Raw genomic sequence first — 14795 nt, forward strand, 5'->3', positions numbered from 1 at the left:
TACTGATGTGATGAATTACATTTATTGATTTCCATATGTTGAATCAACCTTGCTTTCCTGGGATACATCCCACTTGATCATGGTGCATAATCATGGTGCAAGAGGTGTGTTAAAGTCACTCAAAATTATTGTGTTGTGGTCTATTTGACCCTTGAACTTGAGAAGAGTTTGTTTGATTAACATAGATGCTCCATTGCTTGGAGCATCTGTATTTATAATTTTTAAGGCTTGTTGGTGTTTGGTTCCCTTGAGCAGTATGTAGTGTTCTTCTTTATCCCTTTGATTGACTTTAGTTTGAAGTCTACTTTATTTGATATGAGGATGGAAACCCCTGCTTGCTTCCACAGTCAAAGTGAGTGGTATGATTTTTCCCAACCCTTCACCTTCAGTCTATGGATTTCTTTTCCTATGAGATGAGTCTCTTAGAGGCAACATGTTGTTGGGTTTTGTTTTGTTTTGTTTTGTTTTGTTGTTTTTATACAATCTGCTAGTGTTTGTATTTTGATTGGTGAGTTTAGCGTTTAGGCCATTAACATTCAGGGTTATTATTGAGACATGATTTGTATTCCTAGACATTTTTGTTTATTTTTGGTATTTAACGTGACTTGGTTTCTTCTCTGATTAGTTTTTCCTTTAGTGTAATGCCTCTCTCTGCTGATTTTCATCATTGTTTTTCATTTCCTCTTCATGGAATATTTTGCTGAGGATGTTCTGTAGTGCAGGCTTTCTAATTGTAAATTCTTTTAAATTTGTTTATCATGGAAGATTTTTATTTCATCATCAAATCTAAAGCTTAATTTTGCTGGATAGAAGATTCGTGATTGGCATCCATTTTCTTTTAGAGCTTGGTATGTGTTGTTCCATATGTTCTATTATCTCCTGGTTTTGAGGGTCTGGGTTGAAAAATCTGCTGAGATATGAATTTGTCTCCCCCTACGTGTAATCTGATTCCTCTCTCTTGCAGCTTTTAAGATTCTATCCTTATTCTGTATGCTAGGCATTTTAATTATAATGTTCCTTGGTGTAGACCTGTTGTAATTTTGTACATTTGGTGTCCTGTAAGCCTCTTGTATTTGGTTTTCCAATTCATTCTTCATGCTTGGGAAATTTTCTGCTATTATCTCATTGAAGAGACTGTGCATTCCTTTGGTTTGAAACTCTGTGCCTTTCTCTATCCCTTATAAATCTTGGATTTTTGTCTTTTAATGCTGCCCATAATTCTTGGATGTTCTGCTCATGGTTTCTTACCATCTTCACTGTGTGGTCAACTCTATTTTCCAGGTTGTTTACTTTGTCTTCATTATCTGATGTTCTTTCTTCCAAGTGATCTATTCTGTTGGTTAAACTTTCTATTGAGTTTTTTTATTTGGTTTATTGTTTCCTTTATTTCAAGGATTTCTGGTTTGTTTTTTTCCATAGTCTCTGTTTTTTGAAGTAATCTTTTGCTACCTGTATTTGCTCTCTTATCTCTTTGTTGGAGTGACCAATTTTTGCCTATATTTGCTCATTTAGGTCATTCTTTAATGTACAGATCATTTTAATTATAAACCTTCTGAACTCCTCTGACATTTTATCAACTGTGCTGTCCATGGGTTCTGTTATTGTAGTATCCTTGTTTGTTTGGGACACTTTCCTCCCTTGTTTTTTCATGTTGTCTACGTGTCTTCCTTTCTTGCAGTGTGGATCTGAGATATGACAGTTTCTTCCCTATATTCTTGTAGTACACATGGAGATTTTCTGTACCTCACCTTGATACTGGGCTTTCAGACCCTGCTGGTGTCCCTCAATATATGCTACTTCAACTAAAGATGGTAGCAGCAAAAGCAGAGGAAACTCGAGATAATATTGGAGGAGCCACAAGATGGATGCAACGTCTTACAGAGATGGGGCTGAAAGGGTGGGCCTTACACTGTCTTTGAAATGCCTGTTCTGAGATGCAGCTGCTTCTAGGCTCTCTTTATTATCAAAAGGAAGGGGTTTCTGCATGGGGACAGCTATGGCAATGTCTGCAGTTTTTCAAGATGAAAGTGGGTTAGGCTTGGGCTCCCAGGTGGCGGGTGGGGGTTGCAAATTCAGACCTACCCTGGGCCTGGGTCTCACTTTTGTCAGTGTGGGCAGATCTGGGGCAGACCTAAGTGATCTGCTTGTTGAAAGAGATGTTCCTGGTTGAAAGAGCCTGAGCTCCAGCGGGTGTCTGTGGGTGGCAGGATAGACCCAGGCCTACTGTGAGCCTAGGTCTCATGCAGGTTAGTGTGGGTGGATCTGCTGGGGCCTGAGCTCCCCTGGTGGTCTGCTCTTTCCCTGTTTTCTTTACCTAATAAAGGACTTCAACACTTTAACGTCTATCTCAATCTGTATTCCTTTAGGAAGACTTCAGGGAACTCTTAAACTAGGTCAATTTCCCCTATTATAATTCTCATAGCACCACATTTATAATTTTTCTTTTTCTGGAATAATCAAAATTATAATTTTAATATAAGTATATACATATTTAAGATAATTTCTGTAGTTATAATATGAGATACACTTTAATAAACTAAATTTTACTCAATTTATTAACTAGTAATTGCTTTCTCCAGCCATTCTAAGTTCCACAAAATTGACTGAAGTGAGTCAATCTGACAATAAACTGTAGAATATTCAACAAATCGTGTGTGAACAACTGGATATTCTTTGGGAAAAAAATTCCTATGTGTAAAAATTTACAGGTAAATGAAATAATGAACATGAATAATACATACAATAGAAGAAAACAGTGAGTGAATTTTAATCCTTTTGAGGAGGGATACTATTGAACTTAGGGGTGTCTAACTATTGAGTCACATCACAAGCTCTTTTTATTTTTTATTTTGAAACAGGGTCTCACTAAGTTGCTTACAGCATTGCCAAGTTGCTGAGGCTGGCTTTGAACTTGTGATCCTCTTGTCTCAGCCTCCGAGCTGCTTGGATTACAGGCATGTGCCAATGTAAATGCCTGAATTTTCAATCTTTGATAAAGACAGGAAAATACAAATGAAGACCAACATTGAAAATAATTGATTTACCCTTACAGAAGAAAAGCAATGTATTTATAATTTATGTAAAAAAAAAATACTGATGTATAGTTCTGTATATTAAGACTACAATAGATCAGTTGTAGGTGTTCTGTGTTAGGAATTGGGGTCTCTGATAAATCATGATTGTGGCATGCTTGGTGACTAGGAAGTTTCTGTGCAAAGGCACAGAATGCCTGGCTGCTAGGAATTTCTGTGCAAAGACGCAGAATGGCTTGCTGCTGGGAAAATTCTATGTAAAGACACAGGATGACTGGCCACTGTAGCAATGTCCTTCACAAGAAAGCTCTGTGTTAGAGTCTTATCAGCCTCAACCTTCATCTCAGGCACACAGCTCCTGGGATGAAAGGGACTCTCATGTTAGAAAACCACAATGTTTCACTGAACCTAAATCTGTCCATGTAATAGGAACTTTATACAATGGACATTCTTGAGAGCTGCACAAAGCTCCTAACATCCTTTATTGTAACTGTAGAATGTAACTGCAAAATAAGCAACCTTACTGATACTCTAAACAAAGATGTAGTTGTGGTACTAATGACCTAACGTAACCTGTTTGTATAAATAAACATGACGCTTAGATAAGGAGCCACTTCTTTTCCTGCCTCTGGATCTTGTCTCTGTGTCTTCTTTTATTTTCCTTACAATCAGTAAGAAGAAATGGGTAAAAAGTATGATGTTTTAATGCACATTGAAAAGTGTATCATCAAAGTGCAAAAGATGCTAATTCTCTTCTTTTATTTTTTTAAAAGTTTTCCCATATTTTTATTAGTGCATTATAGTTGTAGATAACGGTAAAATTTGTTACATATTTGTACATGAACAGAATATAACAATAAAATTTGGCCTATATAATTCCAAGTATTTCCCTTTTCCTTTTCCTTGGTCTCTTTGCTGTAGTCTACTGACTACCCTTCCATCTTCCTGAGACTGACCCCCCACCCCCACCTCCCTGCCACATTCAAAGATTCTAATTCTAATTGATAATAAGTGAGGTTTAATTTAAACTAAAGATCATTCTTTTGGTCACCATATTTGCAAAAGTGGTGGAGATATATATATTTATATATATATAATCTCCAGCATCTCGAAATGTTGCCTCTTGCCCTCTTATATATTATTATTCTGTGTGTGTGTGTGTGTGTGTGTGTTTGAGAGTGATAAGTATATGTAACATAAGATCTACACTTGGCAAATGTTTAAGTATACAAATTTGTTATATATATATATATATATATATATATATATATATATATATACACACACACACACACACACACACATATATATCTACATACATATACACACACATACAGTCTTATCAGCTATATATAAGACTATATATATATAGTCTTATACACACATACACTCACATATGCTTTATTAACTATGGGTTCTATGCTTTAATGCTTTAATATAGATTTCTAGGGTTTCTTCATCTTATATAACTAAAAATATATCCATTGTCCTCCACCCCCACTTTCCACTCTACTTCTATAAATTTGGCTATTTTAGATTTATTATTAAGTATATAGAATATTCTGGAAGTGATATTAGTAAGATGGTGTCACTCAGTGCCTGAAAATCTAGGTTGGTACTTTCTGATGGAGTCTCCTTTCCCATCACATCTCCATTCTCATCCCAGCCTTTTCCAACTCAGGTTTCAGGAGGGCACACACATATTCATAGTCTAGCTCCAGACCAGCCCCACAACTGGTCCCTATTAATTTAGGTCGCCCTCTACTCTACCTGTAGGCACCCTCTCATCCTACATTCCAGCTGCTCCGGTATCCAGGCCTGTCCCCAAAGACCCTAGCACTATGCCACCCTCCTTGGAATGAACTTCCAGACAGTATCTCACTAAATTGCTGAGACTGGCCTCAAACTTGCTATCCTTCTACTTCAGACTCCCAAGTCGCTGAATTTGCAGGCATGCACCACCATGCCTGGCTTCCATAAACTTTTTTGAAGAAATGTATATTGATTTGGTTTATAGTTTCCTTCATTTCTAGAATTATTCTTCAATTTTTTTTATAATCTCTATCTCCTGATAAAGATGCTTATTTGCTTCTTTTATCTGTTTATGTAATTCATTTTCAATGTGTTCTTTCATTGTCTGAATTTGCTGTCTCATATCCTCTTTAAGATTCCATTCCATCTGTCTAAGGTATTCCTTGAGTTCTTTATTTGACCATTTTTCTGATGCCTCTAGGTCCTCCTGAATATTTAGGCTGTCCTGCATTGTTTGTACTCCTTTTCTTCCTTGCTTTTTCATGCTGCTCATGTTACTTCTTGTTCTGTTTGACTGCTGAGTTACTGTTTACTCCTATAAATTTATTTGATGCTTGGGAGGAAAGGTATTAGAAGGGAAGGGAAGAAGTCACTAAAGAGAATGAGAGTAAGCAGGTAGAATTCAAGGAAGAGGGAATAAGGAAATTGGAAAGAAATGAAAAGACAAAAGAAAAAAATAGAAAAGAAAAAAAGAAAAAAAATTTTAAAAATAATCAAAAAAATTAAAATAAAAAATAAAAAAATAATAATAAATATTTAAAAATAAATAAATAAATTTAAAAATAAAAAAAATGAAAATGCAAAAAAAACCCAAATAAAAAAAAATTAATAAATTCAGTCTTAGAGTTTTATTAACTTTTCTTCCAGTAGGTGGAGCTGTGCCCACTGGGCCAAGCTTCTCCTCTCAATACGCGGGAACCAATCACTGTGCAGCAGCTCCTCCTCACAGACTGGGCGGGTCTCCAATCCTGAGTGCCTAGGGCCTTCTCTTGTGTCTAGTCACTTCCCCACTTTTCCTCCAGCCAGGCCCCGCTCACCAGTGATGCTCACCACAATACTGGCTACACGCCAGGTCTGCTACTCCCAGGAGCCCTATTTTCTTGAATGACTGGGCACACTCTCCCTGTTTGCCATTCCCTCAGACCCTAAGTTTGTGGAGCTTGGGGCTGAGAACCCTCAGAAAATTTTGCTTGCCCTCCGGTAGCCACACCCCCAGTAGCTAGTGCAAGAGACCTCAGTTGTCAGCACTGGTGGGAGTGGTAGCCGGAGGTTCTGCGCCGTGGGTCCCCCGCCACTCCTGATTCCCTTGGTCTGACTATCACGCTCACGGGAGAGCTGGGAGGGGCCCTTGAGGTTTCCCCACTGTGTGGAGAGGGAGGGCTAGGGGGTTACACACCTGTCACCGCCGGTTTCAATGAAGTTATCTTCTCCGCTGCATTCTGGTGATGTCAGTTCTCTGCCATGGTGGTATCCCATTCAAATGGCGACAGTTCGTTCCCTTTGCTGGGTGACCAATGCAACGGGTGGGTCCTGACTGGCTCTCCCAAGCCCCGTCTCAATCCTGTGGCCACTGCCTATGAAGGCTCAGTTGGTATTAACCTCCGCAGGTTCAGAAAGGCCGACCAGTTTTTTCAGCCGGATCGTTTAGTGCTGAGTCACAGCGGTTTGTCTGCGAGTCGCAGGCGAATGGGAGCTTGAATTCAGCCGATCCGGGCTCGGTGTGTGTTCTGAGAGGCCCAGACTGTTTGCCCCAGATCACGTCAGCTCAGCATTGCGTAGTGATCCTGAGCAAACAGCATTTAGACGGTTTAAGACTCCCTATGCCCGCGCAGCTGAAGAGGTCAGAGACTTGATCTCTCTGCGCCCGCCGCCATGTTGGATCCCAAGAAATGTATATTGAGTAACTTTTGCCCCTTATTGCCTTGGGTAATATAAGTTTCTTTGCTGTCTCAGGAGTTCATCATGTATTTGGATGTTAATCATTTATTCAGTATATAGTTTGCAAATATTTTCTACCATTCTGTACATTGCCCTTTCATTTTGTTGTTTCCTGCTATGCAGAAGTTTTTTATTTCAACATAATCCCACTTCTTTATTCTTTTGTTTTCTGTAATTTTACTGCCATGTACAAGAAATCCTTGCTAAGGCCAGAAGGTTTTTCTCTTGGTTTTCTGTTAGTAACTTTATAATTCAGTATTACATTTAAGTCTTTAATCTATTTTGACTCTATCTTTGTGCACAGAAGGATAAAGCTCTATTTTCATTCTGTTGTCTGTAGATACACAGTTTTTATTTTTTTTTATTTATTTATTTTTATTTATTTTTTAGTTATCGGCGGACACAACATCTTTGTTTGTATGTGGTGCTGAGGATCGAACCCCGGCCGCACGCATGCCAGCCCCGATACACAGTTTTTAACAGAACCATTTACTTAAAAAAAAACTATTCTTTACTCATTGTGCCTTCTTGGTAAACTTTTTGAAGATAAGTTGACTGCATATGCATGAATTATGATTCTCTCTGAATTTTAGGATTGTTTTACTTATTTCAATGAAAATGTTCTGAGTACTCTGAACATTTTAACAATGTTAGTCCTTCCAATCGATGAACACAGAACATCTTTACATTTGTTAGCATCGGTGTTTCCATTATTAGTGCATATTGCCATTTTGTTAAATGTTTTTAGTCTCCTTTGAAGTTATTTGTTCCTCTTATCCTCTCTTTTTGTGATTTGATGATTTTTTATAGTTGTATACCTTGAATTTTTTCTTCTTATTTTTTAATATAAGTTTTTTGAAATAATATCAATTATATACAAATCCAATACTTTCATTCTCATCCCCCTATTTATGCTGTTAACATCAGAATTTACTTCTTGTTTTGTGTACATCCATGTATCAGTGTTTTGCATTATAATTCTGTGAATATTTTTGTCTTCTCACATTCATACTAGAGTTAAAAGTGACTTGTATATAACTTTGATAGCATCACATTTTGCTGTATTTTTATCTTTATTTTCACCAGTGAAATTTTTCTTGTGTTTTCTTATGGTTTTGTGTTGTTGTTTAGTATCCTTCTGTTTGAAATACACCTTTCATTAGCATGTTGTAAAAAGTTCAAAGTGGTGACAAAATTCCTCAATGTTTGTTTATCTGGAAAAATCTTTATTTCTCTCTTCCTCATTTTTTCCCATTTGAAAACAATTTTAATTTTATGTTAATTTCTAATAATTTTCAAAATCATTTTTTACATTTTAATTAGTGCATTATTGTTATGTCTTGCATAATAGCAAGGCTCACTTTGACATAATCCTACATGCATGGAATATAATTTGTTTTATTTAAATCCCCAGTACTTCTTTTTTCCACCTTTCTTTCCTCCCCCTGTTACCCTACCTCCACTCTTCTGATCTTCCTTCTATTCATTTATTGTTTTTGTAATTGGTGATTTATAGATACATAAAGGTGAAAAGTCATTTTAGTAAATTCATGTATGTGAATTACATCATTTGGTCAATTTCATTTCTCAGTTCCTTCTTTTTGTCATTCATCCTCCTTGCTCCTCTTTTCCTTTCTTATACTACTCTAATTCTCCTTCTATTTTTATGAGATCTCCTAATCCCCTTTTTTATCCATATTTTGCTTGAGTTTCTAACCTTTATGTTCCGAGTTTGACTTATTTCACTTAACATGATGTTCTCCAGTTCCATCTATTTACCATCAGATACCATAATTTTATTTTTTATGAATAGGAAAAACTCTATTGTGTTTAAGTGCCATTTTCTTTATCCATTAATTTGATGACAGACACCTGGGCTGGATCCACAAATTGGCTATTGGGAATAGCATTACTATAAGCATTGGTGTGCCTGTATCACTATAGTATGCTGAATTTAGTTCTTTTGGATAAATTCCAAGAAGTGAGAAAGCTGGATCAGATGGTGATTCCATTCCCAGTCTTTGGAGAAAAGTCCACTTTGCTTTACAAAATGATTGCACTATTTTGCAGTCTCACCAACAACTTATAAGTGCACCATTTACACACACACTTGAAAGTAGTTATTATTTGTATCCTTCATGATTTCATTCTAACTGAAGTGAGATGAAATCTCAATGTAAATTTTATTTGCATTTACCTGATAGTAGGGATGTTGAGTATTGTTTCATATGTCTGTTGGACATAGTATTTCTTCTTTTGAAACATGTCTATTTAGTTCTTTTGCTCTTTTACTGATTTGGTTGTTTGTTTTTTCAGTAATAAGAATTTTTATTGGTTTTTTTAAAATAAATGACAGCAGAATGCATTACAATTCTTATTACATTTATACAGTACAATTTTTCATATCTCTGGTTGTATATAAAGTATATTGACAACAATTTGTGTCTTCATACATGTACTTTGAATAATGATGTCTATCACATTCCACCATCCTGTGAATCCCCTGCCCCCTCCTTTTCCCTCCCACCCCTCTGCCTTATCTAGAATTCATCTATTCCTACCATGTTCCACCTCCCTACCCCACTATGACTTAGCCTCTTTATATCAGAGAAAACATTCAGCATTTGATTTGAGGAATGGCTAACTTCACTTAGCATTATCTTCTCTAATGCCATCCATTTACCTGCAAATGCCATGATTTTATTCTCTTTTATTGCTGAATAAAAATTCCATTGTGTATATATGCCACATTTTTTTAGCCATTCATCCACTGAAGGGCATCTAGGTTGGCTCCACAGTTTAGCTAATGTGAATTGTGCTGCTATAAACATTGATGTGGCTGTGTTCTTGTAATATGGTATTTTTAAATCCTTTGGGTATAGACCAAGGAGAGGGATAGCTGGGTCAAATTGTGGTTTCATTCCCAAATTTCCAAGGAATCTCCATACTGCTTTGCATATTGGCTGCACCAATTTGCAGTCCCACCAGCAATGTATGAGTGTGTCTTTTCCCCACATCCTTGCCAACACTTATTGTTTGTCTTCATAATAGCTGCCATTCTGACTGGAGTGAGATGATATCTTAGAGTAGTTTTGATTTGCATTTCTCTAATTGCTAGAGATGATGAAAATTTTTTATGTATTTATTGATTGATTGTATATCCTCTTCTGAAAAGTGTCTGTTTAGGTCCTTGGCCCATTTGTTGATTGGGTTTTTTGTTGTTGTTGTTGTTGTTGTTGTTTGGTGCTTAGCTTTTTGAGTTCTTTATATACCCCAGAGATTAGTGCTCTATCTGATGTGTGAGGGGTAAAATTTGCTCCCAGAATGTAGGCTCTCTGTTCACCTCACAGATTGTTTCTTTTGCTGAGAAAAAACTTTTTAATTTGATTCCATCTCATTTATGTATTCTTGGTTTTAATTCTTGCACGATAGGAGTCTTATTAAGGAAGTTGGGGGCCTAATCCCACATAATAAAGATTAGGCCTACTTTTTCTTCTATTAGACGCATGGTCTCTGATTGAATTTCTAGGTCCTTGATCCACTTTGAGTTTAGTTTTGTGCATAGTGAGAGATAGGGGTTTAATTTCATTTTGTTGCATATGGATTTCCAGTTTTCTCAGCACCATTTGTTGAAAATGCTATCTTTTCTCCAATGCATGTTCTTGGCACCTTCGCCTAATATAAGATAATTGTAATTTTGTGGGTTAGTCTATGTGTCTGCTATTCTGTACCATTGGTCTACCAGTCCTTTTTGGTGCCAGTACCATGCTGTTTTTGTTACTATTGCTCTGTAGTACAGTTTAAGGTCTGTTATAGTGATGCCACCAGCTTCACTCTTCCTGCTAAGGATTGCTTTAGCTATTATGGGTTTCTTATTTATCCAGATGAATTCCATGATTGCTTTCTCTATTTCTATGAGGAATGCCACTGGGATTTTGATCAGAATTGCATTATATCTGTATAGTGCTTCTGGTAGTATGGTCATTTTTATAATATTAATTATCCCTATCCAAGAGCAAGGTAGATCCTTCCATCTTCTAAGGTCTTCTGTGACTTCTTTCTTTAGAGTTCTGTAGTTTTCATTGTATAGAGCTTTCACCTCTTTCATTAAGTTGATTCCCAAGTATCTTTTTTTTAGGTTATTGTAAAATCAGTAGTTTTCCTCATTTCTTTCTCAGAGGATTTGTCACTGATACAGAAATGCCTTTGATTTATGTTGATTTTATATCCTGCTACTTTTCTGAATTAATTTACTAGTTCTAGAAGTTTTCTGATGAAGCTTTTGGGGCCTTCTAGTATAGAATCATATTGTCAGCAAATAGTGCTAATTTAAGTTCTTTTTTTCTAAACATATCCCTTTAATTTCTTTCATCTAATTGCTCTGGCCAGTGTTTCAAGAACTATGTTGAATAGAAGTGGTGAAAGAGAGCATCCCTGTCTTGTTCCAGTTTTTAAAGGAAATGTCTTTCATTTTTCTCCATTTAGAATGATGTTGGCCTGAGGCTTAGTATACATAGCCTTTACAATGTTGAGATATGTTCCTATTATCCTGAGTTTTTCTAGTGTTTTGACATAAAGGGGTGCTTTATTTTGTCAAATGCTTTTTCTGCATCTATTGAGATGATCATATGATTCTTATCTTTAATTTTCTTGATGTGATGAATTACATTTATTGATTTCTGTATGTTGAACCAACCTTGCATCCCTGGGATGAATCCCACTTGATCATGGAGCATTATCTTTTTAATATGTTTTTTATTCAATTTGCCAGAATTGAGAATTTTTGCATTTGTGTTCATTAGAGATATTAGTCTGAAGTTTTCTTTCTTTGGTGTGTCTTTGCCTGCTTTTGGGATCAGGGTGATATTAGCCTCATAAAATGAGTTTGGAAGTGCTGCCTCTTTTTCTATTTCCTGAAATAAATTGTAGTGTATTGATATTAGTTCTTCTTTGAAGGTCTTGTGGAACTTGGCTGTGTATCCATCTGGTTCTGGGCTTTTCTTGGTTGGTAAACTTTTGATGGCATCTTCTATAAGTATTTTTTTTTAGTTCATTATATATGCTTGAAGTTAATCCATTGTCAGAAGAGTGCCTGGCAAAGATTGCTCCCATTCTTTTAGGTTCTCTCTTTATGTTTCTGTCTCCTGTCCTATACAGAAGCATTTTAATTTTTATGTCATCTTATTAATTCTTGGTGGTATTTCTTGAGCTGCCGGAGTCTTGTTAAGGAATTCAATGCCTGAACCAATTTGCTAAAGTGTTGACCCTATGTTTTCTTCTAGATGTTGCAAAAGGTTTATCCACATTGATCCACGTTGAGTTGACTGTGCACAGTGAAAGATAGAGATCTAGTTTCATTATTCAGTATATTGATATCCAGCTTTATTAGCATCATCTATTAAAAAGAATATCTTTTCTCCAATATATGTTTTTGGCACTTTGAAGTATCCCATGATTGTATCTATTTGAGTTTGTCTCTGTGTCTTCTATTCTATTCCACTGGAATTCGTGTCTGGTTTGACACTAATACCATGTTTTGTTTTTTTGTTTTGTTTTGGTTTTGGTCTGGGGATTGAACCCAGAGGTGTTTAACCACTGAGCCACATGCCCAGCCCTTTTTTATATTTTATTTAGAGGCAAGGTCTCACTAAGTTGCTTAGGGCCACACTAAGTTGCTAAGGCTAGCTTTGTACTCACAATCCTCCTGCTTCAGCCTCCTAGGATTACAGGCATGCATCACTGTGCCCAGCCATTTTTTTTTACTATATCTCTGTAGAAAATTTGATATCATATTGTGATACCTCAGCATCATTATTCTTGCTCAGTATTAATGTGGTTATTTTGGGTCTCTTGTTCTTCCAAATAAATTTTAGAGCGGTTTTTTTCTAGTTCTATAAAGAATGTCATTGGTTGATAATTTTATCAGTATTGCATTGAATTTGTATGATGCTTTGGGTAGTGTGGCCATTTTGAAAATGTGAATTCTTATCCAAGAACACTGAAAGTCTTTCCATATTCTAAGGTCTTTCATCTCCTTGGTTGTATTTATTCCTATGTTCTTTTTGTTTTTGATTTCTGAGGTCATTGTGAATGGGTTAATTTTTCTGATTTCTTTCTCAGCAGAATCACTAGTAGAGTGTGGGAAACCTATTGATTTATGAATGCTAATCTTTTTTATGATACTTTGCTGAATTTCTGTATCAGCTCTAGAAGTCTTCTAGTGGAGGTTTTGGGTGTTCTAGAGATAAGAGCATATCCTCAGCCAAGAAAGATCATTTGACTTCCTTCTTTTCCTATTTGTGTCTCTTTAATTTCCTTCTCTGGACTGCTTGCTCTGGCTAGAGTTTCAAAAACTTTGTTGAATAGGAATAGACATCTTGTCTTATTCCTGATTTTAGAGGAAATGTTTTCAAGTTTTTGTTTTGTTTTGTTTTGTTTTCTATTCAGTAAGATGTTGGCCTTGGGTTTGTCATATATAGCCTTCATATTGTCAAGTTACATTCCCATGCTCCTTGTTTTTACAGTGTTTTAAACATGAATGTATTCTGGATTTTGTCAAAGGCTGTGGGCTGCTATTGAGAAGATTGTGTGATTCTTGTCCTTGTTTCTATCTGTGTGGAGAATTACATTTATTGATTTGCATATGTTGAATGAACCTTGCATCCCTGGAATAAAACCCACTTGATCATGATATACTATCATCTTAATATGATTTTGGATGTGGTTTGCCAATATTTTATTAAGGATTTTTGCATCTGTGTTCACTAGGGACAACAGTCTGAAGTTTTTTGCTGGTTTCATAGAATAAAATTGGGCATGTTCCCTCCTTTTCTATTTCAGAGAATAACTTAAGGATTGTCATTAGTTTTTTAAAGATCTAGAAGAATGTGTCTGAGAAATCATCTCATCCAGAGATTTTCTTTGTTGGAAGGCTGTTAATTGCTGCTTCAATCTCATTGTTTGTTACTGGTCTGCTTAGGTCTTCTATAAGCTTATGGTTCCACTTGGGTAGGTCATATTTGTCTACAAATGTGTCAGTATCTTCTAGATTTTCCAGTTTATTGGAGTATATATTTTCAAAATAGTTTTTAATGACCTTCCAAAATGTGGAAGTATGTGTGGTAATAACTTCTTTTTCATCTCTAATTTTGTTGATTTGAGTCATCTCTCTTTTGGTAAGTTTGGTTAAGGGTTTATCAATGTTGTTTACCTTTTCAAAGAAACAAACTTGTTACACTGATCCTTTGTGGGGTTTTTTGTTTGGTTTGGTTTTTGGTTTTGTTGTTGTTGTTGTTGTTTGTTTGTTTGTTTTGCTTTAATTCATGTATTTCAGCTCTTACCTTAATTATTTCCTGTATTCTACTGATTTTGGAAATAGTTTGTTCTTCCTTTATTAGTACCTTGAGGAGTAACATTAGATTATTTATTTGGGATCTTTCTGCTTTTGATTTTTGTGTATGTGCTCAATGGCATAAACTTTCCTTTTTTTAACTACTTTCATAATGTCCCATAAATTTATCTGTTTTATTTGTTTTTAATATTTTTTAAATTTTTCCTCTCATTTCTTCTATGATCCATTCTTCATTCAAAAATGTGTTATTTAATCTCCAGATTTTAAAATGGATTCTGTTTTTTATCTTATTATTGATTTCTAATTCCATTCCCTCATGATCTGATAGAATACAAGGGATTATCTCTATTACTACTACTACTACTACTACTACTACTTCTATTATTATTATTATATCTGCCAAGACTTTCTTGTGTCCTAAAACATGGTTATTTTAGAGAAAAATGTATGTGTCACTAAGAAGAAAGTAAATTTGGTTGTTGATGGATGAAATATTCTATAGATATCTGCAGTTCCATTTGATTAATAGTATAATTTAATTCCAAAGAGTCTTTACTTAGTTTATCTCTGGAAGAGTTATCTATTGGTGACAGGGGTGTGTTGAAATCACTCAGTTGACTGAAAATTGGTGCAGCCACTCTGGAAAGCAAATGGAGATTCCT

At 35.7% G+C, this 14795-nt stretch overlaps 1 pseudogene; it reads right to left on the reverse strand.

Moving 5' to 3' along the window:
* Window positions 1–14795, reverse strand: part of LOC124093952 (DNA endonuclease RBBP8-like) — a 39418-nt pseudogene that overhangs the window by 21854 nt on the left and 2769 nt on the right.

The sequence above is a fragment of the Marmota monax genome, unplaced genomic scaffold (assembly GCF_021218885.2).
Source record: "Marmota monax isolate L192 unplaced genomic scaffold, Marmota_monax_Labrador192_F-V1.1 WCK01_AAM20220418_F8-fsc00314, whole genome shotgun sequence".
Classification (NCBI taxonomy): domain Eukaryota; kingdom Metazoa; phylum Chordata; class Mammalia; order Rodentia; family Sciuridae; genus Marmota; species Marmota monax.